Source organism: Mustela nivalis (genome assembly GCF_964662115.1).
Source record: "Mustela nivalis genome assembly, chromosome: 19".
Classification (NCBI taxonomy): domain Eukaryota; kingdom Metazoa; phylum Chordata; class Mammalia; order Carnivora; family Mustelidae; genus Mustela; species Mustela nivalis.
Window position 1 is genome coordinate 40,208,976 of NC_139038.1, and position 25,831 is coordinate 40,234,806.

The following is a 25,831-nucleotide window of genomic DNA, read 5'->3' on the forward strand; positions in this document are numbered from 1 at the left end:
AGTAAAATACTAAAAGGGTGGCAACAACCCCAGAAAAATATGCTTTAATTGAGAGAGTCCAGGGGACGATGCATGTCCCGGGGGCGTTGCCGCAAGATTTGGATGCCCCTTACTTATTTCATGTGGTGAATAAGGGGAAGGGGTCGGGGGTCCCGGTTGTCTTGCTACTTGTGTTACCGTGCTGTACACCGCCGAGACAGCAGGAGTGAAGATTCGGTCCTCGAGGGGCTGTTGTACAGGTCCTCTAGGGATTTGTTGGGGCGCCTGGGTCTGGAGGGCCCTGATGTTCGGGTGAGGAGGGGCCGCTGCCGCCGCCGCCGCCGCCGCCGCCGCCGCTGCCGCTGCTGCTGCTGCCGCCGGGTGAGGAGGCGGTACCGCTGCTGCCGCCGCCGCCGCCGCTCCGGTGCCGGGTCCGGTTCCTGCTGCAGCCGCTGAGCCTTTCACGGCAATATCCTCATGGGCCGGCGGCGGGGGGTCTTTATCCCCCTCCCCGGGGGAAGCGGCGCCCTTCTCGGTAGCGGGGCTCAGGCGATGCCGGCGGATTTTCTTCACTCAACGAGCAGAGCATCCAACATGGCGCTGCGGCCGCCTCCAGCAGTCCGGCAGGCCAGATTTAATGTTTTTCTACTAAATTTGTTTAACATTGTGGAGCTCCAACGTTCCTATGTATCGGAATCCCCTGGAATGCTTGTTGAAACACATTGCTTGATTTCCGGCTCTACGCACCACCTTCTGGGTTTTTTTATGAAGTAGGTCTGGGGTAGGGCCTGTGAATTTGCATTTATTTCTTAGAAGTTACCAGGTGATGTTAGTGCTGCTAGTGCTGGTCTAGAGAGCGCTATTGGGAACTATTGGTTAGATGACCTTAAATGCGAAAGAAAGGCCAGCCATGTTTCTTAATGAAACTGGAGATAGTTTTATTGTTACAGAAAATTGACGTCTTGGTATTTCACAGGGAATTTAAGAGAAGTGATATGCATTCACGTTTTAGTTAATTAATTAATTAATTAAAATGATTTTATTTGTCGGGGGAGGTGGGGAAGAATGAGGAAGCACAAGCAAGGAGAGAGGCAGGCAGAGGCAGAATCAGGCTCCCTGCTAAGCGGGAAGCCCCATGCGGGACTCGATCCCAGGACCCTGGGATCATGACAGGAGCTGAAGTCAGTTGCTTAAGTGCCTGAGCCACCAAGGCTTCGTTGCATTCATTTTTTTTCACTGTGAATGGAGTTTGGAAAACTGAAATGTTAAAATATTTTAAAGAAAATACTTAAGAAAAGGATGTTTTTTTAAAGGTTAGATATACATATACAGAATAGTCAGATTAATCCTTCTTGGTGTACAGGTTTGTGAATGTTCATGAAATTATTAACCCTGTAATTACAAGCAGTAATAATATTTGCATCATCCCCAAGAGAACCATTTTGTTTTTCATCATCAACAGTGTAGAATTTGTTTGTGCATCTTCAGTATTTGACATTGCTGGTTCTTTGTCCTTTTGTAATACCAATATAATAGATTTAATGGTCTATCTTTGTAGTCTTAATTTGCATTGCCTTAATGACTAATGATAAGTGTCTTTTAATGCGTGTTTTTTTTTTAAAGATTCAATTTATTTTACAGAGATCACAAGTAGCCAGAGAGGCAGGCAGAGACAGAGAGGGGGAAACAGTCTCCCCACTGAGTGGAGATCCCTAGGTGGGGCTCGATCCCAGAACCCTAGGATCATGACCTGAGCCGAAGGCAGAGGCTTTAACCCACTGAGCCACCCAGGCACCCCATCCTTTCATGTGTTTTTATGCAAGTCACCCATCTATCTCTGGGGAAATGCCTTCAGATATATTTTTTTGCCCATTACATTTATTACTCAGCTTTCATACAGGTTTTCATATATTCCAAATAACAGTTTATTAGATACATATTTTGCATATTTTCTCTCCTAGTCATTGGCTTTTCATTTCCTTCGTGGTGTCTTTCAGTGGGAGAGGGAATTTGAGGAAGGTGGTCAAAAGGCACAAATGCCAAGTTAGAAATAAGTACTAAGGATGAAATGTACAGCATCATGACCATGAGTCTGTTGTATTATGTATAGGAAAGTTGTTAAAGGAGTACATTCTGAGAGTTCTTACCCAAGGAGAACTTTTTTCCTTTTTATTGTATTTAGAGAAGATGATGGCTGTTCCAAACTTGTGGTAATCATTTTATGACATATGTAAATCAAATCTTCATGCTGTTCACCTTAAACTTTTATAGTGGTATGTGTCAGTTATTTCTCATACCTGGGGAAATGCCCTCTTTCAGAAAATGGAGATTTTTAATTTTTTGAAACTCAATATATGTATTTTTTTCTTTTGCAGGTTATGCTTTTTATGTTTTGTTGTTTTGAAGATTTTGCTTATTTGACAGGGATCACAAGCAGGCTGGGAGGCAAGCAGAGCGAGGGGTGTGTGGGGAAGCAGGCTCCCTGCTAAGCAGAGAGCCCAATGTGGGGCTCCATCCCAGGACCCTGGGATGAGGACCTGAGCTGAGGGCAGAGGCTTTAGCCCACTGAGCCATCCAGGCGCCCTTGCTTTTTATGTTTTATCCAAGGAATCTTTGCATAGACATGGTCCTATAGATTTTCCTTTATTTTTTTCTCAGAAGTTTTATAATAACTTTAGTTTTACAATTAGGTATTTAATCCATTCTTATATATGGATAAGAATATGGATTGAGGTTCTTAATTTTTATGTATGGACATCCCACCTTTTTCTGTACCAGTTATTGAAGACTCTCTTTTCTCTAATGAGTTAAATTGGTATCTTTGTTCAAAATCAAATGATCCTATGTATGCGTGTATATGTATCTGAACTTTGTGTTTTTGCCAATACCACACCATCTTTAATTACTATTAGCAGTCATCATAAATCATGAAATCCAGTAACATCAGTCCATCAGCTGGGTACTACTTTTTCAGAATTTAAAAAAAATTTCTTTCTTACTCATTTACAGTCTATGAGGTCCTCTTTTTTCATCCTCATTTCTGTGAAATTTGGTGAGATTGTGACTGGATTGCATTGACTCTGTAGCTAGCACGGTCCAGTAGCAATAAGAACTTCTTGTAATGAGGGGGATGTTTCCCATCTACACTGTCCAGTATGGCAGTGATGGACAACATGTGACTTGAGCACTTGAAAAGTGATTAGTGAAATTGAGGAAACGAATTCTAAATTTTATGTGATTTTAATTAAGTGCAAATATAAATAGCCATGTATCTAGCGACTGCTGTGTTGTGTATCATAACTACAGGTCATTTTGAGGAAAATTGATTTTAATATTAATAAGTTTTCTCACCTACAAGCATGGTATAGCTCTTACTCAGTTAAGTCTCTGATTTCTCTCATCAGTGTTTTGTATATTGTAGCGTACAGATCTCCTACATATCTTTTTACATTTATCCCTGAATAGTTAATGTGTTTTTTATGCTATTAAGTTGTACTTTATGTTTTATTTCCAGTTGTTGGTAATATGTCAATAATATTGTATTTATTTTAGTATTTTTATGTTTCAGGTATGAAAGAACTTTGCACTCCTGGTATAAACTCAATTCTTTATTACATTTTACCCTTTTTATGTATTGCTGGATTCAATTTTCTAATTTCTTAAGGAGTTTTGGTTCCATATTCTTGAGAGAGCTGGATCGTTCTCTTGTGTTGTCTTTATTTTTGGTGTTCTGATAATGCCGACTTCATAACACTGAGTTGAAAAGGGTGTTCTTTTGGGAAGGAAGAATTGGTGAAGAATTCTTTCTTAAATTTTTGGTGGAAATTCACCAATGAAGTTGTCTTGGTGGGGGTATTCTTTTGGTTTTGTTGTTTTAATTGTTGAAGTCTTTAAGTACAGATCAGTTATTTTAAATATATATAGGTCTTGTACTTCACCTATTCTTATGTAATCTTTGATAATTGGAGAAATTCTTTGAGACATCTCATCTAAGCTGTCACATACACAAATTGTAAGTTTCCCTTATCCTTTTAATATCTATAAGACTTGTAATGATGTCTTTTTCTTGATTCTTGGTAGAATTTGCCTCTTCTTTTTTCCTTTGAATTAATGTAGTTTTCCGTTTTTGAAACCTTTGGAAAGACAATTTTTTACACTAATAGAAAAAGACGAAGTAATACTCATTCCCTAAATTTAAGAAATGTTAACTCTTTTTGTGCATTTGATTTGGATAGTTTTTTTTTAAATTAAGATTTTATTTATTTGCCAGAGAGAGAGAGAGAGTGAGTGAGCACAGGCAGGCAGAGTGGCAGCAGAGGCAGATGGAGAAGCAGGCTCCCCACCGAGCAGGGCGCCTGATGTGGGACTCGATCCCAGGACGCTGGGATCATGACCTGATCCAAAGGCAGCCGCTTAACCAACTGAGCCACCCAGGCGTTCCTGATTTGGATAGTTTTGATTAAAATATTCAAACACTGAACAATTTGCAGGAGTTGAAACAGTGAGCATGTCTTCTTTTTCTCCCTCAGTTCCTTTCCAAACCACCGTTACTGAAGAAGATCTATATCATTGCTTTGCATATTTCTGTATTTTTTGGTACATATTTGTATGCATTTATCATCTGCATAAACCTTTTTTCTAGTTGGAAAATCTGTCTAAATGGTGTACTTTACGTATCTTTTTGCACCTTGGGTTTTTTGTTTTTGTTTTTGTTGTTGTTTGACTTAGCTTTGTGTGACATACAACCATGTTGATACTGGGTCTAGCATGCATAAACAGAATTCCAATTTTCTTATAGAATACCAACAGTTTGGGGTTATCAGGTTTCAGGTCTAGAAAGAGATTGGAAAATGGGAGGGTGGTAAATGGTATTCGAATCTTTTACTGTACATTTTCCTTATCCAGAAGTATAAACTTCTTTTCGTATGTTTGTTAGCTGTTTGAAATTCTTCTGTTTGTTAACTGTGTTGGAATGTTAAAAAAGTATAATCTTCTGGACATTGTTCCCAGAGTTATAATTTGAACATTGGTGGCCCTTTCATTTAGTGCCTTTATACACTTTTCTTATGTTTTCTGTCCTTTGTCTTGTTACCTCTAATTTCAGGGTGCAAAAGGACCAGAGTATGTGCCTGTCTTGATTTTCTTTCTTTTATAAGTTTCAGGTAATGTAAGGATGTTACAGTATTCAGATGGCTCCTTTACTGTTGCTTGTTACTTTGAAATGGGAAGGAATGCTTCTCCACCTTTACTCTCTGCCTTTCTTTTTCTGGCAGCATCCATTGCATGTGAAGACTTGCTGGGTGCCATCAGTAGGTCACCAGGTGGAAAGGGGATAGCTTTGCATGCTTTATGTGGAGTTAAGAGACAAATCAGGCTCCCAAAAGATTTCCACTAACCAGATATCCTATCAGATGGGAGTTGAAGGTGTCAAGGTGCTAAGAACCTAGTTTGGTGATTTGAACTGAGTTGGAAAACTTGGAATTAATAATAAAGTGTATGCCTTTGTGTGTGTCCTACAATCTCGAAGGCATGGCTGCATCTGTACCATACCTTTCTTTCTTTTTTTTTTTATTAATTTTTTATTTTTTATAAACATATATTTTTATCCCCAGGGGTACAGGTCTGTGAATCACCAGGTTTACACACTTCACATCACTCACCAAAGCACATACCCTCCCCAATGTCCATAATCCCACCCCCTTCTCCCAAACCCCATCCCCCCAGCAACCCTCAGTTTGTTTTGTAAGATTAAGAGTCACTTATGGTTTGTCTCCCTCCCAATCCCATCTTGTTTCATTTATTCTTCTCCTACCCACTTAAGCCATACCTTTTTGATTGAAGAGATTGTTCCAGGGTTTTTGGTTAAAAATTTAAATCCACCTCTAGAGATTGTTTTTTGCAGCTCGATGTAGAAGTTTTCAGTGCTGAATTTCTTTCCTGTGTTTGTTCTCTGGTGTTTAAGAATCAGTAGCTAATGGTTTTTTGAAATCACTTTTCTTTGGTCTGCTGTGTGGAGAGTTTATACCCCATAAAAAAGATTCATATATTGCAAGACTTCAAACGTGATGCAGCCTCAGAATATGTGAGCTACTGGTATTCTGTAGAGGTAGCAGTGCAAATATGCTATGTTGAAATTTTTTTAACTTTAAAAAAATTTTATCTTGAAATACTTGTAAATTTATATGCAGTTATAAGAAATACTAGAGACATCTCACATCTCCTATAACCTTTATCCTGTTTTTCCCAGTGATAATGTCTTTAATGACTGTACGAAACAGTAACACATCCAGAAACTTGACACTGACACAATCCAGACTTTATTTAAATTCCCAAGTTTTACTTAGACCTATCTGTGACATTGTCAGGTAGAGGAAATGAGAAAGAAAGAGAGTGTATGCATAATTAGTTGTAGGTAATGTCACCATACATGTAGTTTGGAATGCCACCATCACAGTAAAGATACAGAGGAAGTCCGTCACAAGAATCCCTACAGCCCAGTCCTCTGCTCCCAGCCTCTTCAGCAACCACTCATCTGGACTCTCTCCAGTGATGTTGTCATTTCAAGAAGGTTTTGTAGATGGAATCCTATATATGTTACCCATTAAGAGTGGATTTTTTTCACTTAATTATAATTTATTTAAGGTGAATTCAAATTGTGTGTTTTACTAGTTATCCCTTTTTACTCTTCAGTTGGTATTCCATGCTGTGGACATACTGTGGCTATAATATCCACCCATTGTAGGGTATTTGAGTTGTTTTCAGTTTTGGGCTATGATCAGATAAAGCTGCTAGAAACACTTACATAAAGGTTTTGGTGTGAAAATAGGTTTTTCTTTCTTTAGAATAAATGCCCAAGAGTATACTTACTGGGCAATGTATTGACTGTGTTTTGGCTTTTTTTTTTTTTTTTTGACCATGTAGATGAGAATGAAATACCTGCTGTTAGACATTGCTAAACAATACACCTTAAATGGAAAACTTTCATCTTAAGTTCCTTTTAATTCTATTACAGTTTGTGTTTGAAAATACAATCTTTTGCCTTTGGTAACTGTGAGAATTTGTTGAAAACTAAATTAGCTTCTACTAAAAATTTTGGAGGGTTGGGTTTTCACTTATAACAGCATTTTTTAAATATTATTATACACAATTCACCTGTCAAACAATTTAGCGAGTTCATACATGTGTCCATTAAACAGATATTTATGGAGAGAGAGAGAGAGAATCCTGAAGCAGACTTCCCATTCACTATGAAGTCCAACGCCGGGCTGGATGCCAGGACCCTGAGATCGGGACCTGAGCTGAAACCAAGAGCTGACCGCGTATACCATTTGGTTTAAATGGTAAAGATGTTTCTTAATTCCCAAGATACCCATTGAAGGGCAAAGGTCAAAATGCCCCCCCCCGAAGCCCTGGGGACCTGGGTTCCCTGAGGCAGCGAGTCAGCAGCCTAACTGCCTTCTTTCTCTGCATGGGCTTGCATGTCCAGAGTGCTTCCCAAGTAGAGTGTTCTGAGCATCTTTTCAGTTTTTGTTTCAACATCCAGTCTGTTGTGGATGATACTGTATAACATACAACAAAAAAGATTTCCTAGAAATAAAATGCAAGATAACCTGTAAAGTACAAGCTCAAATGATTTATTAGGAGAATCAATAGGCACAGAACTCCTATACATTTCTAAATGCTGCTCAGGTTTTGTTCTTAAGATAGTTACACTTTAAGCAACAGGGCTATAGAACCCAGATTTTATCTTCCCTTCCCCCTTTTATTCGCCATCCCCTTTACCCAAGCTCCTCACCCTGGAGCTGAATAAGTCCATTTTGGGGGCAATGTTTGCTCATGCCTTCCTCTCCTGCAGTCAGTCTGTGAGGTAAGTTTATAAGCATAGAGTTTTACCCACACAGGTCTGAGATGAAGGGAACATGGTAAGATGTTCCCCGTCAGGCATTAAAGCAGAAACCAAAGAAACTTTGAGAGGATCTGCATCCAAACCCAGAGGAAGAAAGGATTTTTTAAAAGCTCTTTAAAAAAATAAAAAGAAAAAGAATCCGAAAATTCGGCCCAAAGCGTTTCCACAGTTCTTTCCTCCCAGAGGCCTGGGTTTGGATGCAGCAGCACCTCTACGGTCCCTCCATGGATAGCAGGCACTCCGGAGGCAGATCCTATGGGCCCGGACCTCCAATTAATTCTTTCCTGCAATTAGGCACTTGGAGGTTGAGGATCTGCAGAGGTAAGGTGCCCCCGAAAGACAGAGAACACGTCCCCCAGAACACAGCGTCCATGGGGCCTCATGCATATCAGTGCCCAGAGTTTTCGCCCAGGGCAAACCCTGGTGTGGGGGGGGGGGAAGGCTCAGGTGCAGTCCCCCCCCAGGGCGATTCTGGGCATGACCAGGACAGAGGGCGGTGGACACCCCCTGCAGGGGTCATCTTGGAAAGGCCAACCCACCAAGTAGCTCTTTCCAGAGTCTGGCACAGGCCCAAGCTGGCCTCCAGTCTGTGGCTTGGTGCAGACCCAGACCAGGACCCCTTTTGCCTGGTGCATGGTGGTGGCAGGGGACGGGAGCTCGCCACCAGGAGAGCCGCCAGCCCTCCCGTTATGGCTCCTGACCTCACCTGGCACAATCCCAGCCCGAATGGGCGTATTTACAGGCCAGGGTCTGGTTGGCCAGGTGCTTCACGCAGCAGAATTGCTTCTTCATCGTGGCGATGGGGTGGGCAGCGGGGCTCCCGTGGGGCAGCTGCCAGCGCGGTTCCTAACCCTATCCCCTGGACTAGCATCAGTCAGGACTGGCAAGGGGGGTGGAATCAGGCCTCTGCTGCTGCACAACTGCCACTCTGTGCAGGCGGAGGACCCGCGGACCAGGCGTGTCCACCATTCTGCCCTACCACCTGCCTGGTCTAGGCGCACAGCTGCGGGAGGTGATAGAGGCGCAGCATGGGCAGTGGCCAGTGAACCGCCAGAGCAAATCATGACCAAGCTGTCCCTGCAGAACTGATGGGGCAAGGAGGGACAGAGCACTCTGGAGCCACTGGAGGCTGGAAATACACAAAGTCTCCATGAGGGCCATCCTCTGTGCGGATATAGACCTCTGTGAAGTGCTCTGAGGATCCTCTCTCCTAGCTGGATGGATGTGTGTGACCCTGTAATTTACACCAGAATGAAAAATGTACTATTGGGTGGAAAGACCATACCACAGGACTTTGTGTATTGTGATCCCACTTAGGGGAAGTAGAGGGCCATGTGCATTTTCTGGGGGCAGGCACCTGGGTGCAGTCAGGCCCGATCATGCACTAGGGGCATACCCTGGACAGGTACCAAGGTGGACAATGGGCCCAGGCCTGGGTGGGAAGTTGTGGGAATGAGCTGTGGGGACAGGGACCCGGACCAGTGGCCAGAGGGCCTTGGCTGTTCAGAGCTACCTCACCAGCAGAGGCGCCTGGGAGTGAGCGGCAGGACGTGGGGTGGGGGGGTGGAGGGGTAGGGAAGGGGCATGCAGGCATTGCCTGGAAAGGTCTGTATGCTTAGGCACAAGGGAGCTCTGGAGGAGGGGGGGAGGGGCATGTAGGCATTGCCTGGTAATGTCTGTATGCTTAGGTACACCTGAGGTCACAGAAGGGGGTGGGGGAGGGGCATGCAGGTGTTGCCTGGAAACCTCTGTAGGCTTTTGATTCTCAGCTTTGTGCAGCTTGGGGTTCTGGGACATTTGGCGGGGTAGTCCGACTTGGCTGGACACTTTTGTACCGCAGACCAGAACAGTTGTATGACTGTCAGATGTTCTCCTGGGCTGGTAGGCTGGGCTCTGGCCTAGGCCATTCCCTAGGGGCTGTGGACAGCAGCCAAACCTCTTTGACCAGGGACATCGATATTAAGAGACATGTGCTGGGGAAAGGGACTTTCCCTGGGGATGCCAGGGATTTGGCTGATGTCATCTTAACCCAGACACAGATCAGTAGACTCCTCCATGAGGTTGAAACCTTGGAGGCTGAAGTGACTCATTGGAAGAAGTTGTACCAGTGTTCCACCCAGGGACCAAATACCATCGACACAGAAATACTATGGAAACTGAAGAGCCACATCAGGGAACTAGAGCAGCGGCGGAAGCGCGAGCTGGACAAACATCAGCTGGCGGTGGCGGGGTTGCAAAACACCCACCGGCAGAAGCTAGCAGACCTCACTGACCGGCACCACCAACATCTTAGAGACTATCAATGGATGGATCGGCTCTCCAAAGAAAAGATGGGGAAACTCACTCAAATTATCCAGCAAAAGGATTTGGAATTTCAGGATCTTTCTAGGAAAATCTCTGTGGCTTCTCACTGCCAGAATGGGCACGTGGAACAACTTCAGCGCCAATTGCAAGAGTGTACTTTGAAAAGCGAACAGGTCTTGGTGGTCCTAAATGAGAAGACGAGGGAGAATAGCAATCTGAAAAGGAACTATCACAGAATGACCAATCGACTTGCTGCCAAAGAAGCAGAACTCCAGAAGATGCAAGAGGAAAATCAAAAACTGTCCACTAGAATAGAAAGCAGTGACATAGAGGTGTTTAGAGAAATGATTCGGAATTTGTCACTCATTATTCGAGAAAAAGACCTCGAAGTGGATGCGTTAAGTCAAAAATGCCAGACTTTAATGACAATCCTGCAGACACCCAGCACTTGTCATGCGGTTGGAGGAGTTTCTATTGATCAGTTCCAGCAGCTTCTACAGGAACGGGACACATTAAGACAGCGGGTGACGATCATGGAGGAGTGGAAAGAGCAGGTGCTGACCACGGTCCAAAATATGAAGCGTGAGTCATCCCAGCTTCAGAGAGATCTGCGACAACTCCAGGCATGGGCTTGCACCAACAGCGAGGTTTTGAAACTGCAGATGACCTCTCTTGACCATATCCACACTTACCAAGAACATGAAATAAACTTATAAGAGCTACAGAAGGAACTAGCACAACTTCAGCTCCGCATCAGGGAGCTCTGCAATGCCAAGGAGCTCCTTTTAGGGAACCCAGACGCGATTTTCCTCCGGCCCTCCAGTGACTCTGCAGAGGCAGCCTACTCTCTGAAGGCCGTGAAATCTGACCGAGTGAGTGAGTCTTCTCAGGTGCTCCAAGAGGAGGTAGAAGAGCTCAGAAAATCAGGGCAAGGAAAAGATAAAAAGATTCAAACCCTCCAGGAAGATCAGCAGAGATGGATTGCTTCAGGGGCTGCTACTGGGGAAGGAGAAGGCAAGCCACAGGAACACAGCAATTCCGATTCCCACATGGAGCAGCAGAAGGAGAAACAGGCTGTTCTACAAGATTTCCCTCAGGCTCAGGACCTCCGAATCCCAGCCAAAAGTGAGGAACTGCTTTCTTTACAGGAGAAGCTCAGGGGCCAACTGAGTGAGAATGAGCTGCTGAGGCAGGCAGTCACCAGCCTGAAGGAGAGGATAGGAGATTTTGAAATGGATGTGTGTCGGCTGAAAGAGGAAAATGGAAAGATGGTGGAAACATGTAGAGAAAAGGACATGGAAAAACAGGCCTTGCAAGAGACAAATTGGCTGCTTTCAAAGATGCAGAGGGAGGAGGAATCCCAGCCTGCCATGATCAAAGAGAGGGCACTTTCTCTGGAGCAACTGCTGCGAGAGAAAGAACACGTAGAGAGCGGGGAATTGAACTGGCATATGGACGTCATTCAGTCAAAGCAGGAAAAGGCAGTTTTGGGTCAACAGGAGAGACATGATGTCGTGTTGGCACAGAAACAGAAAGAAATGGAAACCTGTGCCCTCCAGAAGGAGAGTCACCAGTTACATGAGAGAGAATTGCGCCTAACCCAGGAGCTGGAGAGAGGATGGCACCTCGCTGCAGAAGCCCAAGATTCTCGTTGCCCGGAATGTTTGGCTTCAGAAGACCAAGTGGCTCAGATAAGAGAGGAAGTGACAGTCCTGCAGGGAAAACTCGTTTTGTCTTCCGCTGCCATGGGAAAGGGCAACCATGGAGCCAGTCTGCAGGTGGAGTTGCTGCGGGAGCAATTGCACGTGGTCACCCAGCAGAAAGAGGAAGCTGCGCTCCGGCTTGCTGCCTCCCAGGAAGAGGGAAGGCACTATGATCGAAGGCTAGTGAACCTCAAGCTGGAACTCGCTGAATGGATGGAAAAGGCAGACACCCTAGAAGGAAAACTGAAGTCGTTACAGGGACGATGGCATCAAACAAATGCCGACTTGCAGGTGAAGGAGGACCAACTCCAAGAGTTCAAGAAACAGAATGAGGTCCAGCAGGAAATACTGGAAGACACACAGAAGAAACTCTTGACCTTTGTAGGTAAGGCTGAAGGAATGGTGGACAAAACCCTCCTAAGGAGACTCTTCGTGGGATCTTTCCAGGCAGCTGATGAGGAATGGCAAGAAGTGTTGAGGTTGATGGCAAGCACACTGGGGATCCAAGAAGACCAGCTGTGGCAGCTGCGTGGTCATGAGCCTTCGGGTGTGCCCAGTGGGGTGACTGGGGAGCCTGGATCCAGAAGTGCCCCCAATGCACCTGGGAAGACAAATCACCAAGCTGTGGCCAATTCTTTTTCAGGACTTTTTGTCCAGTTTCTAGAAGCGGAATCTCATTCAGCTTCTTCATCACCAAACTCCTCTGCTCATGACATGAAACCCCCAGATTCAGGAGGAACGGGACAACTGCCTAAGAAACAAGGCCCACCACGACTGAATGCTACCCTGGGATCCACACCTGGAAAAAAAGATGTCAAGCCCCGAACCACAGCTGTGTCTCTTATTAACCCACCTGGACAGGAAATGGATGGGTTGGAGCACCTTCTTCTACATGTTATCTCTGATTCTTTACCCAGATACATGCCCTATATACTGTCACCTGCCAAGAAGGTTGGAATGGCGGCCAAAGACCTCCCAAAGAAATAGATGATTGTCAAGCAAGAGACGAGACCATGCTTTGAAGATCCCAAGTCACTCTGTGTCTACCTTAACCCCAAATGCCCTTTTTCAAAATGTAAACTATTTGCAGTTCTGCTTTCAGCTTAATAAACATAGTATTGTATGACGTAACAAAAAAAGGGGTCATTTAATAACTGCGGAAGTATTTGCCAAAGTGAATACAGTGGTGAATTCTTTTTCTTTTTTTAAGATTTTCTTTTTCTCTCTTTTTTTTTTTTTTTTTTTTGGACAGAAATTGGGGGCACACAAGCAGGGGGAGAAGCAGAGGGAGAGAAAGAAGTAGGTTCTCCACTGAGCCGGGGAACCGGTGACCTGATCCTAGGACCCCGGGATCATGACCAGAGCCAAAGGCAGACAGTTAACAGACTGAGCCACCCAGATACCAGAACAGTGGTCACTTTGTTAGGACAGTCGACACTGCTGGGCTTGGGGGCTGTGGTCAAAGGATTCTTCCAATAATGTCTGTAATGCTTTAAGGTTTTCACAAGAGTCAGGTGTCTTCGTATATCTGATCTAGGGAACACATCAACTCGTTTTAGTCTTCCATATTTATCAAATACACGAGTACACACTCCTTATATGGGAAACAAAGTGAATAGCATGAAAGTACAAGATGAATATAAGGTTAAAAAAAAAAAAAGGCAAGTTTGCTTTTCCCAGGTAAGTCTCATTTCTGTTAGCTTATTTTTTAGTTTCTATTTTTTGAAAATCATTTCCTTTTCTGTGGTCTGCAAAAGCACTCTATGGGTAACCTGAGTCCTCTTGGGCCTTATGTATATTTGTCTAGTTAGGAGTATTGTATTCTCTGACTTGTTTTATTTTTTCCCTCCAAATCACTCTGCCTTGGAAACCATTTGAAATGGGAATGAATCCCATCTTATTCTTTAAAAGAAAATCCAGCTGCTTATGGTTCTACCCTACATTATGCAAATAGCTCACCTTGATTAGCATAAACGGTTTTTACCTGGAATGTCCATGGTCAACTCCCTTGTTCATTTCTTTAAAAGCCCCTTCAAATCTTTATTTGCCCTTCGAGGAGAATTGTTCCATTGCGCCTTGGAAAGGATCCATTCAGATTTTTTTAGGACCTCATTCCATTTTCCATTCTGCTCTCTCTCCAGCCTGCCAAATATGGTCATTCCTTCCCTGCTTTCCTGTTGTCAGTGCTCTGATTCACCCACTGCTGTCTCAGACTGGTGCAGTAGACTCCCTAACAATCTTGCTGGTTCCACTCTTAGCCTCCCTTGAATCCATTCTGAACTCTGCTGTCAGGAAGAACTGAGATAAACATGTGATGTTACTTCCCTGCTGTAATTACTGGAGGGTTTCCCCACTGCCTGGAGTTTGACCTTTAAGAGAGCATCCAAGCCCTTGCCTTTGCAGCCTTCCTTCCTCTTCATCGTTCACATAAAGTCTGCCCTTTATCTCCAGGTGAATTCTTGCAAGCCCCAAATAGATTATTATCCAAATAACTTCATGTCCACGAGCCTCCTCTTTGTGCCTTGACAAAGTTACAAGTGAGAAAGATTTCATCCTCTTCTTCACCCGTTGGCGAAGGGAGGGATTCCAACCCTAAAGCTATGCAATGTCCGCATGCAACATAGCTGAGATCCACCGTGATTTGTTACCGACCTATCCTCATGGCCAGGGAAGGAGGATAAAGACATCATGCCGGGCCATGGGGGACGCTGCACCTGGGAACAGAATGGACAAGGGCTGTGGGTGCAGAGGAGAGTGAAGGTGAGCCCTACTTCCTGCAGGAGGGAATGATTGGATGCTGGATCATTCCACAGGCTGTCAGGGAACCGGAACTTACTACTTGGGGAGGAACTGTGCCTGGTACCTGTGCTTAGGAGGCCTTGTTGGGCAGAGAATCTGATCTGTGGGAGCAGAGTGGGAAGAGAACATGGAGTGAGGCCATTTGAGGCCATCTGAATCTTAATCAAACTCGGGCTTTCCATCACAGTGGACTCTGATATTTGGACATCCATTTCATCTGAGACCCTTAAGGCATAGGAAAGGTGCTTCTCCAGGACGTGAAGCTGTCATGTGAGCAGGAGGGAGACATGGTCATCAAAACCAAAATGTAATATCTTCCATAGATGTTCATGCAGTTGATCCCAAGGAAAACCCTGGGTGGCCAAGGGGTAGAAGGAAGAGCTGAAGTCCTCCAGCACCATGGAATCTGGCAATGTACTGTGGACAGAAGCCTCCACCTCCACCTGCATGTAAGATAAGCAGACTTTGGCTTCAGCCTGTAGCAAGTAGGCCTTGGTGACTCTATTAAGCTGGTGGGGGTGCCATGACCCAGAGAATAATAGACAGCTGGATAGGAAGGCTCAGAGCCTGTGAGAGACTCTATTTCCAGGAGAGCCCTGTGCATGGCCAGCAACTGCTGCTTTCCTGGTCTATAACCCAGGGCTAAGGAGAGCTGTTTCTTGCATTGAGATCCCATTGACAATTGACAGATAGCTTGGGTGGTCCAGGGACTCCAGAAAGGAGAGAGGAGGCTAATGAAGCCTTTTCTCCTAGGTACTAACAGGTGATTTTTAAAAAAGATTTTATTTATGTAGTTAAGAGAGAGCTCTGGCTGGAAGAGGGGGTGGAAGGGAGAGGGAGAAGCAGGCTCCCCACCAAGCAGGGAATCCCCCTGCCAGGCTTGATGTCAGGATCCTGAGATCAGAACCTGAAACTAAGGCAGATGCTTCACCAACTGAGCCACCACATCACCCTCAACAGGTCATTTTTACTTGCACATTTTTTACTTGCCTTTTGTTGAGGGGAGACCCTCCTGCCTTCATTGTGAGCTCATGGACAAGTAACAGCCTTAATGGGCTTCTGTAAAATTTATAAACAAGGAATATGTTGCCTCAGAACCCAAAAAGTACTGAAAGATGTTGGACTTCTATGTCCTTTTTTCTTTTTTAAAGATTGAATTTGTTAGTTGATAGAGCACAAGAGAGAGAGAGAGAGAGAGAGAGAAGAATAGTAGGACTGGCAGGGGCAGAGGGAGAGGGTGAAGCATGCTTCGCGCTGATCAGTGAGCCTGATGCAGGGTTTGTTGCAGGACCCTGAGATCAGGACCTGAGCTGAAGGCAGGCACTTAACTGACAGAGCCAGCCAGGAACACCCGCATTTGTATGTCCTTAACAAGTTTGCCAAATAAATTTCCTCACAGTAGGATGTCTTTTTTTTTAAGATTTTTTTTAATTTATTTGTCATAGAGAGAGAAGCAAGAGCAAGCACAGGCCCACAGAGTGGCAGGAAGAGGCAGAAGGAGAAGCAGGCTCCCCGCCAAGCAAGGAGCCCAATGTGGGACTCGATCCCAGGACGCTGGGATCATGACCTGAGCCGAAGGCAGCCGCTCAACCAACTGAGCCACCCAGGCGTCCCACACTAGGATGTCTTAAATGTGATGTCACACCTATGTTCCTCGAGAAAGATGGGTGTAGTAAGTTCCTACCCACAAAGGTTGCCTATGATAGCAGAGCGGTTTGGATGCCCTTTGTATAACAAGGTATATCATGTGTCCTTCAAGGTTGAGGCACACATGCCTGTGATGATGTTGAAATAGGCACTGCTGATCAGATCATCTTGGCCAAATCTATCATAGCGAACTATTCACCATCTTTAAATTGGTTGGGCTCCGTCATTTTTTTTTTATTTTTTAAACAATGTTATTTATTTATTTTGACAGAGAGAGAGATCACAAGTAGGCAGAGAGGCAGGCGGGGTGTGGGGGAAGCAGGCTCCCCACTGAGCAGAGAGCCCAATGTGGGCTTGATCCCAGGACCCTGAGACCATGACCGGAGTTGAAGGCAGAGGCTTTAACCCACTGAGCCACCCAGGTGCCCCATCCCTCATGGTTTTTTAAATGACCTTATTTCTTTATTTTAAAGAGAGAGCAAGAGAGAGAGTGAGATAGCAAAGGAGCGGGGGGAGGGGGTGATGTTGGGAAGGGAAGGGCAGAGGCAGAGAAAATCCCAAGTTGACTCCACCCCGAGCATGTAGCTGGACATGGGACCCAATCCTATGACTCTGAGATCATGACATTAGCAAAAGCTTAACCCACTGAGCCCCTCAGGTGTCTCAGATGTTTTAAGGGGACTGGGGTTTATTTTAATCAGGTATGGTAAGACAGGCAGATATACAAGTAACTCTCACAACGGAAAAAGTGTTTTGGACTCACAGATGCCATGAAAGGAGGTGCTGGGAGGCATGGAGGGCGGCCCCGGGAAGTACCAGGCTTGGTCAAGAAAAAGAGGAAGTGAAGGGACAATAGGGGGAAGACCGTTTATCATGGATTTCGTGGGAAGGGGCAGGTGAGTCCGGGTAAGCACGTTTAGGACTGCCTAGTTTGTGTCATCTCAGTGGATTCTGGGACACAGTGGTGTCTGGAGTAGCCTGTCCTGGCCCCTGGGGTGATCAGGGCAGGGCATAGTAACCCAGAGTGTAAGAGTTTCTTATAAGAGATGGTTGGGGGTAAAGCCTCTGATTTGGTTGCTTTACCTGTGAAAGGTTTGCTGGCAGGCAAGCTGCTGACCATCTCTAGGAATTCAGTAAGCCTGCCAGGGACAGTCCCTCCGAAGTCAGCAAGGCCTGAGATGTCAAAGCATTAAATATAGAGGATAGAAAATATGGTTATTATATTTGCTATAGACAGGATTTGAGCCCTCGTAATAAGTCCATTACAGTTAGGCAACCAGTGCCTCCTAGCAACATTAAAGTTCATTCAGAACCTATGATGTAGAGGCACAAAAGCCAGTCGGCCTCCTTTTATTTTTGTCAATTAAATTATTTTAGTAAATTTTGGATTTCTTTTTTTTCAAAGATTTTATTTATTTATTGGAGAGAGAGAGAGAGAGAGAGAGAGAGCACAAGTACGTGTGATAAAGCAGGCCTCAGGGGGAGTAGCAGGGAGAGGTAGAGGGAGAAGCAGACTGACTCCTTGCCCAACAGGGAGCTTGATATGCGGCTCTATCCCAGGATTCTGGAATCAAGACCCAAGCTAAAGTCATTGACTAACCATGTGAGCCACCCAGGTGCCCCTGTAAATTTTGGATTTACAGTTGGGTCAAATTTTGAACCTATGTTGAACTAGTCATGGGAGGTGGGTGTTGGGTTCTGCCACCTGTATTCAGATCTCTCTCTTCCACTCCTCCTATGCTTAGGTCTGTTTCTTCCTGGAAGAAGAAACCCCTGTGGGGTGGGGGAATGTCTCATTACCCTGCTGCTCTTTCTCGGGTTTTTTTTCCAGAGTGTCCCAAATCAGCATCATCAGCCTTGGAGCTTCCGTTGTGGCAATGGTTGTATGGTTTCAAGTCTCCTGGTGTAAGTCAAGTGGGAATTGATCCCCTCACTGTACCACAGGGGTCCCCCATATGTTTCCCCCATAATCCTGAGGATCAGGATCTTGTGCCAAACAGATTAGGCAAGGGGGTGGTCAGTGGAAAGGCACAAGACCCACAGCCTAGTCGTTGATGAAGCAAAACCATCTTCTGCTACAGCCCTACCTTCTCTCAGTATAGATTGTTTCCCTTCCCCCCTTTTCCCTCTCTATAGATTTCCTCAGGATAGATTTTCATTTCTAACCACACAAAGCCATGAGATTTTGTTTCTGTCCCCATCTAATCACATGGCGCACATGTTCTGCATGTTTAGGGGGAAAGGGAGCTGGTTTGGTCAGCCCACAGATGGCCATCCTCTTCTTGTGGAAATGCCAGTCCATCTCCCAGTGTTCGAGTCTACAGCCAGGAAAATCATTCTGTCCATGGCCAGAGTCAGAGCCTCAAGCCCCTGAATCACAAGATTAGTCTATCGACGAGCCGGGGAGCAACAACACTACGAGAAAGGCAAGTGTGCTGGTGAGGTGTTTGGCACTGTGAGAGAAGTGGAACACCAAATGCCCCCCCCTCCACTTTTCTGTTTTTGTTCAGCTGGTGGGCCCTGGGCTGCCATGGATGTCTACCTGAAAACCTTAAGGGCTCAGGAAGACACATGGTTACAGGGAGAGGAGTGGCAGCTCGGAGTCGGGCAAGGCCACTCCCAATGCCTGAAACACAGTGACTCGGGAAGCAGCCAGGGAGCCATTCTTATATTTCCCTGGGGCCGCGGTCTCCCTCCTTTGCACCCACAACACAGAGGGTCAGCCCCAGGACTGTGCTTGAGGTGCACTTTCCCCCATAGACCCGTACATCAGCCCCAAGCACTGGGCCATCACCCAGTCCCTGGAACTCAAGCACACCAGTCAGCATGTCCTGCAGTTGCCAACATCAGGGGGGAGCCGTGGAGACCAATGAAGGCCACATAGGTGACACCTCTCCCCCAAATAGTCAATTCTCATTCATTCTCACCTTTTTGGCAAGGATGGGGTATTATTTTGGAAATGGATGGCGACCTCCATTTGAGAGAATAGAACATGAGCCAACACAGCTTGCCAGTGATTGCCAGTTCCCTCCCAGATCGTCATTGTCACCCCTGAAGCCAGTGACTTAGCAAAGCAGCAGGTCAAGCTGACACCATGTCTTCATTTAATGTGGGGACACCCTGTTTGTGATGCCACTTGTTTGAATCACCTTCTCCTCAGGTCCCTGATGAGGCCTGAGGAGACCTGCTCCAGATGTTTGGGGATCCCCTGACACCTGCTACATGTGATTAATAACAGTTTACTAGTCACATATACTTACACTTCAGGGGAGAGGATACCAAACACGGTGCAGGACTGCACAAAGATTGCACTTGGGAACAGAGAGAAGGAGCAGGGCCTTGGAAGGGAAGACTTGGTTGAAACAAGAGGGCAGGCAAGTCCTGGTTCCCATGGGAGGGTATGAGTTGCTTCCTTGAAAAATTCAGTGGGCTTCTAGAGAACTGAACACTACTCCCCCAAAACCAGTAGGTTCTAAGTCTGGTCCCTGTGATGAGAAGGGTGTTTGGTTAAGAGACCTCCCCTGTGATAGGGAGAGGAGAACGTGCATGATGCCATTTGAGTCCCTCCTTGATCTTCAGGTGTCAAGACAGCCCTTATTACAGAATCTTAATTTCAGGCCTTATGCCATAAGAGGGTACGACAAAGTAATTCTTACCTTATGTAAAGTAACTTGTATTCCTCTATGCTAGCAATAAATATGTGGGCTCCACAATCAAACACACATTCACAATTACTCGTACAAAGAAAGTACTTCGGGATAAATCTAACAGTGCCTGTCCAGGCATCCCATGCTGAAAGCTATTTAGCACTGATACAGGAAGTCAAAGATATAAATAAATGGAGAAATACACCATGCTCGTGATTTGGAAGACTAAGCATTGTAAAGATGTCAATTCTCCCCAGACTGATAGAGTTAATGCAGTTCCTATCAAAGTCCTGTCAGCTTTGTTTGTTTTTGTTGAAATAGACAAAAATATTCCAAAATGTATGTGGAAGGACAAAGGAAGTAGAGTAGTTTCAAAAACTATTTTGAAAATAATACTAATGGGTGAACACAGTCTACAGAGTTTCAGAACTTAGTAGTTAAAATAAGGAAGGCTGTGTGCTATTTGCAGGACTGAAACATGGAACCGAGCAGAACAGGGGCACCTGGGTGGCTCAGTGGGTTAAAGCCTCTGCCTTTGGCTCAGGTCATGATCTCAGAGTCCTGGGATGGAGCCCCACATTGGGCTCTCCCCTCAGCAGGGAGCCAGCTTCCTCCTCTCTCTCTGCCTGCCTCTCTGCCTACTTGTAATCTCTGTCTGTCGGGTAAGTAAATAAAATCTTCAAAAAAAAAAAAACTTTTCAGAGGAGGAGTCAAGATGGCGGAGAAGTAGCAAGCTGAGACTGCTTCAGCTAGCCGGAGATCAGCTAGATAGCTTATCTAAAGATTGCAAACACCTGAAAATCCATCGGCAGACCGAAGAGAAGAAGAACAGCAATTCTGGAAACAGAAAAACAACCACTTTCTGAAAGGTAGGACCGGCGGAGAAGTGAATCCAAAGCGACGGGAAGATAGACCCCGGGGGGAGGGGCCGGCTCCCGGCAAGCGGCGGAGCAACCGCGCACAAAATCAGGACTTTTAAAAGTCTGTTCCGCTGAGGGACATCAGTCCAGAGGCTAAACCGGGGCGAAGCCCACGCGGGGTCAGCGTGGCCTCAGGTCCCGCAGGGTCACAGAAGGATCGGGGGTGTCTGAGTGTCGCAGAGCTTGCGGGTATTGGAACGGGAAAGCCGGCTACAGAAACAGAGCCGACAGTAAGCTCACAGCTCGGTGTTACCTTGAACCGATCGCAGGCTCGGTGAGCTCGGAGCGCGGCCGGAGGTCAGGCAGACGGGAGTAACTGGGCGCTGTTCTCTGAGGGCGCACTGAGGAGTGGGGCCCTGGGCTCTCGGCTCCTCCGGGCCGGAGACCAGGAGGCCGCCATTTGTGTTCCCGTCCTCCGGAACTCTACGGAAAGCGCTCAGGGAACAAAAGCTCCTGAAAGCAAACCCGAGCGGATTACTCACCCCGGCCCCGGGTAAGGGCGGTGTAATTCCGCCTGGGGCAAAGACACTTGAGAATCACTACAACAGGCCCCTCCCCCAGAAGATCAACAAGAAATCCAGCCGAGACCAAGTTCACCTACCAAGGAGTGCGGTTTCAATACCAAGGAGAGCAGCAGAATTCCAGAGGAGGAGAAAGCCAAGCACGGAACTCATGGCTCTTTTCCTGTGATTTTTTTTTTGTCTTGCAGTTAATTTAATTTTTTCTTTTTCATTTTTTTTTCTTTTTTTCTTTTTCTTCTCGCCTTCGGGTAAAATTTTTTTTTTTTAACTGTTACCTTTTTCTTTTTTAACGATTTTTTACTAGTTTATCTAATATATATATTTTTTCTTTTTTACATTTCTCTCAGGTGTTTTCTTTTTTTAAAAAAATTTTTTTTTCTTTTCTTTTTTTTTCTTTCTTCCTTTTTGAACGTCTTTTTATCCCCTTTCTCCCCACTCATGATTTTGGATCTCTTCTAATTTAGTTAAAGCATATTTTCCTGGGGTTGTTGCCACCCTTTTAGTATTTTACTTGCCCCTTCATTTACTCTTATCTGGCCAAAATGACAAGACGTAAAAATTCAACGCAAAAAAAAGAACAAGAGGCAGTACCGAAGGCTAGGGACCTAATCAATACAGACATCGGTAATATGTCAGATCTAGAGTTCAGAATGACAATTCTCAAGGTTCTAGCCGGGCTCGAAAAAGGCATGGAAGATATTAGAGAAACACTCTCGAGAGATATAAAAGCCCTTTCTGGAGAAATAAAAGAACTAAAATCTAACCAAGTTGAAATCAAAAAAGCTATTAATGAGGTGCAATCAAAAATGGAGGCTCTCACTGCTAGGATAAATGAGGCAGAAGAAAGAATTAGTGATATAGAAGACCAAATGACAGAGAATAAAGAAGCTGAGCAAAAGAGGGACAAACAGCTACTGGACCACGAGGGGAGAATTCGAGAATTAAGTGACACCATAAGACAAAACAACATTAGAATAATTGGGATTCCAGAAGAAGAAGAAAGAGAGAGGGGAGCAGAAGGTATACTGGAGAGAATTATTGGGGAGAATTTCCCCAATATGGCAAAGGGAACGAGCATCAAAATTCAGGAGGTTCAGAGAACGCCCCTCAAAATCAATAAGAATAGGCCCACACCCCGTCACCTAATAGTAAAATTTACAAGTCTCAGTGACAAAGAGAAAATCCTGAAAGCAGCCCGGGAAAAGAAGTCTGTAACATACAATGGTAAAAATATTAGATTGGCAGCTGACTTATCCACAGAGACCTGGCAGGCCAGAAAGAGCTGGCATGATATTTTTAGAGCACTAAACGAGAAAAACATGCAGCCCAGAATACTATATCCAGCTAGGCTATCATTGAAAATAGAAGGAGAGATTAAAAGCTTCCAGGACAAACAACAACTGAAAGAATTTGCAAATACCAAACCAGCTCTACAGGAAATATTGAAAGGGGTCCTCTAAGCAAAGAGAGAGCCTACAAGTGGTAGATCAGAAAGGAACAGAGACCATATACAATAACAGTCACCTTACAGGCAATACAATGGCACTAAATTCATATCTCTCAATAGTTACCCTGAATGTGAATGGGCTAAATGCCCCTGTCAAAAGACACAGGGTATCAGAATGGATAAAAAAACAAAACCCATCTATATGTTGCCTCCAAGAAACTCATTTTAAGCCCGAAGACACCTCCAGATTTAAAGTGAGGGGGTGGAAAAGAATTTACCATGCTAATGGACATCAGAAGAAAGCAGGAGTGGCAATCCTTATATCAGATCAATTAGATTTTAAGCCAAAGACTATAATAAGAGATGAGGAAGGACACTATATCATACTCAAAGGGTCTGTCCAACAAGAAGATTTAACAATTTTAAATATCTATGCCCCCAACGTGGGAGCAGCCAACTATATAAACCAATTAATAACAAAATCAAAGAAACACATCAACAACAATACAATAATAGTAGGGGACTTTAACACTCCCCTCACTGAAATGGACAGGTCATCCAAGCAACAGATCAGCAAGGAAATAAAGGCCTTAAACTACACACTGGACCAGATGGACATCACAGATATATTCAGAACATTTCATCCCAAAGCAACAGAATACACATTCTTCTCTAGTGCACATGGAACATTCTCCAGAATAGATCACATCCTCGGTCCTAAATCAGGACTCAACCGGTATCAAAAGATTGGGATCATTCCCTGCATATTTTCAGACCACAATGCTCTAAAGCTAGAACTCAACCACAAAAGGAAGTTTGGAAAGAACCCAAATACATGGAGACTAAACAGTATCCTTCTAAAGAATGAATGGGTCAACCGGGAAATTAAAGAAGAATTGAAAAAAATCATGGAAACAAATGATAATGAAAATACAACGGTTCAAAATCTGTGGGACACAATAAAGGCAGTCCTGAGAGGAAAATATATAGCGGTACAAGCCTTTCTCAAGAAACAAGAAAGGTCTCAGGTACAAAACCTAACCCTACACCTAAAGGAGCTGGAGAAAGAACAAGAAAGAAACCCTAAGCCCAGCAGGAGAAGAGAAATCATAAAGATCAGAGCAGAAATCAATGAAATAGAAACCAAAAAAACAATAGAAAAAATCAACGAAAGTAGGAGCTGGTTCTTTGAAAGAATTAATAAAATTGATAAACCCCTGGCCCGACTTATCAAAAAGAAAAGAGAAAGGACCCAAATAAATAAAATCATGAATGAAAGAGGAGAGATCACAACTAACACCAAAGAAATACAAACTATTATAAGAACATACTATGAGCAACTCTACGGCAATAAATTTGACAATCTGGAAGAAATGGATGCATTCCTAGAAACATATAAACTACCACAACTGAACCAGGAAGAAATAGAAAGCCTGAACAGACCCATAACCAGTAAGGAGATTGAAACAGTCATTAAAAATCTCCAAACAAACAAAAGCCCAGGGCCAGATGGCTTCCCGGGGGAATTCTACCAAACATTTAAAGAAGAACTAATTCCTATTCTCCTGAAACTGTTCCAAAAAATAGAAATGGAAGGAAAACTTCCAAACTCATTTTATGAGGCCAGCATCACCTTGATCCCAAAACCAGACAAGGATCCCACCAAAAAAGAGAGCTATAGACCGATATCCTTGATGAACACAGATGCAAAAATACTCAACAAAATACTAGCCAATAGGATTCAACAGTACATTAAAAAGATTATTCACCACGACCAAGTGGGATTTATTCCAGGGCTGCAAGGTTGGTTCAACATCCGCAAATCAGTCAATGTGATACAACACATCAATAAAAGAAAGAACAAGAACCATATGATACTCTCAATAGATGCTGAAAAAGCATTTGACAAAGTACAGCATCCCTTCCTGATCAAAACTCTTCAAAGTGTAGGGATAGAGGGCACATACCTCAATATCATCAAAGCCATCTATGAAAAACCCACCGCAAATATCATTCTCAATGGAGAAAAACTGAAAGCTTTTCCACTAAGGTCAGGAACACGGCAGGGATGTCCATTATCACCACTGCTATTCAACATAGTACTAGAGGTCCTAGCCTCAGCAATCAGACAACAAAAGGAAATTAAAGGCATCCAAATCGGCAAAGAAGAAGTCAAATTATCACTCTTCGCAGATGATATGATACTATATGTGGAAAACCCAAAAGACTCCACTCCAAAACTGCTAGAACTTATACAGGAATTCAGTAAAGTGTCAGGATATAAAATCAATGCACAGAAATCAGTTGCATTTCTCTACACCAACAGCAAGACAGAAGAAAGAGATATTAAGGAGTCAATCCCATTTACAATTGCATCCAAAACCATAAGATACCTAGGAATAAACCTAACCAAAGAGACACAGAATCTATACTCAGAAAACTATAAAGTACTCATGAAAGAAACTGAGGAAGACACAAAGAAATGGAAAAATGTTCCATGCTCCTGGATTGGAAGAATAAATATTGTGAAAATGTCTATGCTACCTAAAGCAATCTACACATTTAATGCAATTCCTATCAAAGTACCATCCATCTTTTTCAAAGAAATGGAACAAATAATGCTAAAATTTATATGGAACCAGAAAAGACCTCGAATAGCCAAAGGGATATTGAAAAAGAAAGCCAACGTTGGTGGCATCACAATTCCGGACTTCAAGCTCTATTACAAAGCTGTCATCATCAAGACAGCATGGTACTGGCACAAAAACAGACACATAGATCAATGGAACAGAATAGAGAGCCCAGAAATAGACCCTCAAATCTATGGTCAACTCATCTTCGACAAAGCAGGAAAGAATGTCCAATGGAAAAAAGACAGCCTCTTCAATAAATGGTGCTGGGAAAATTGGACAGCCACATGCAGAAAAATGAAATTGGACCATTTCCTTACACCACACA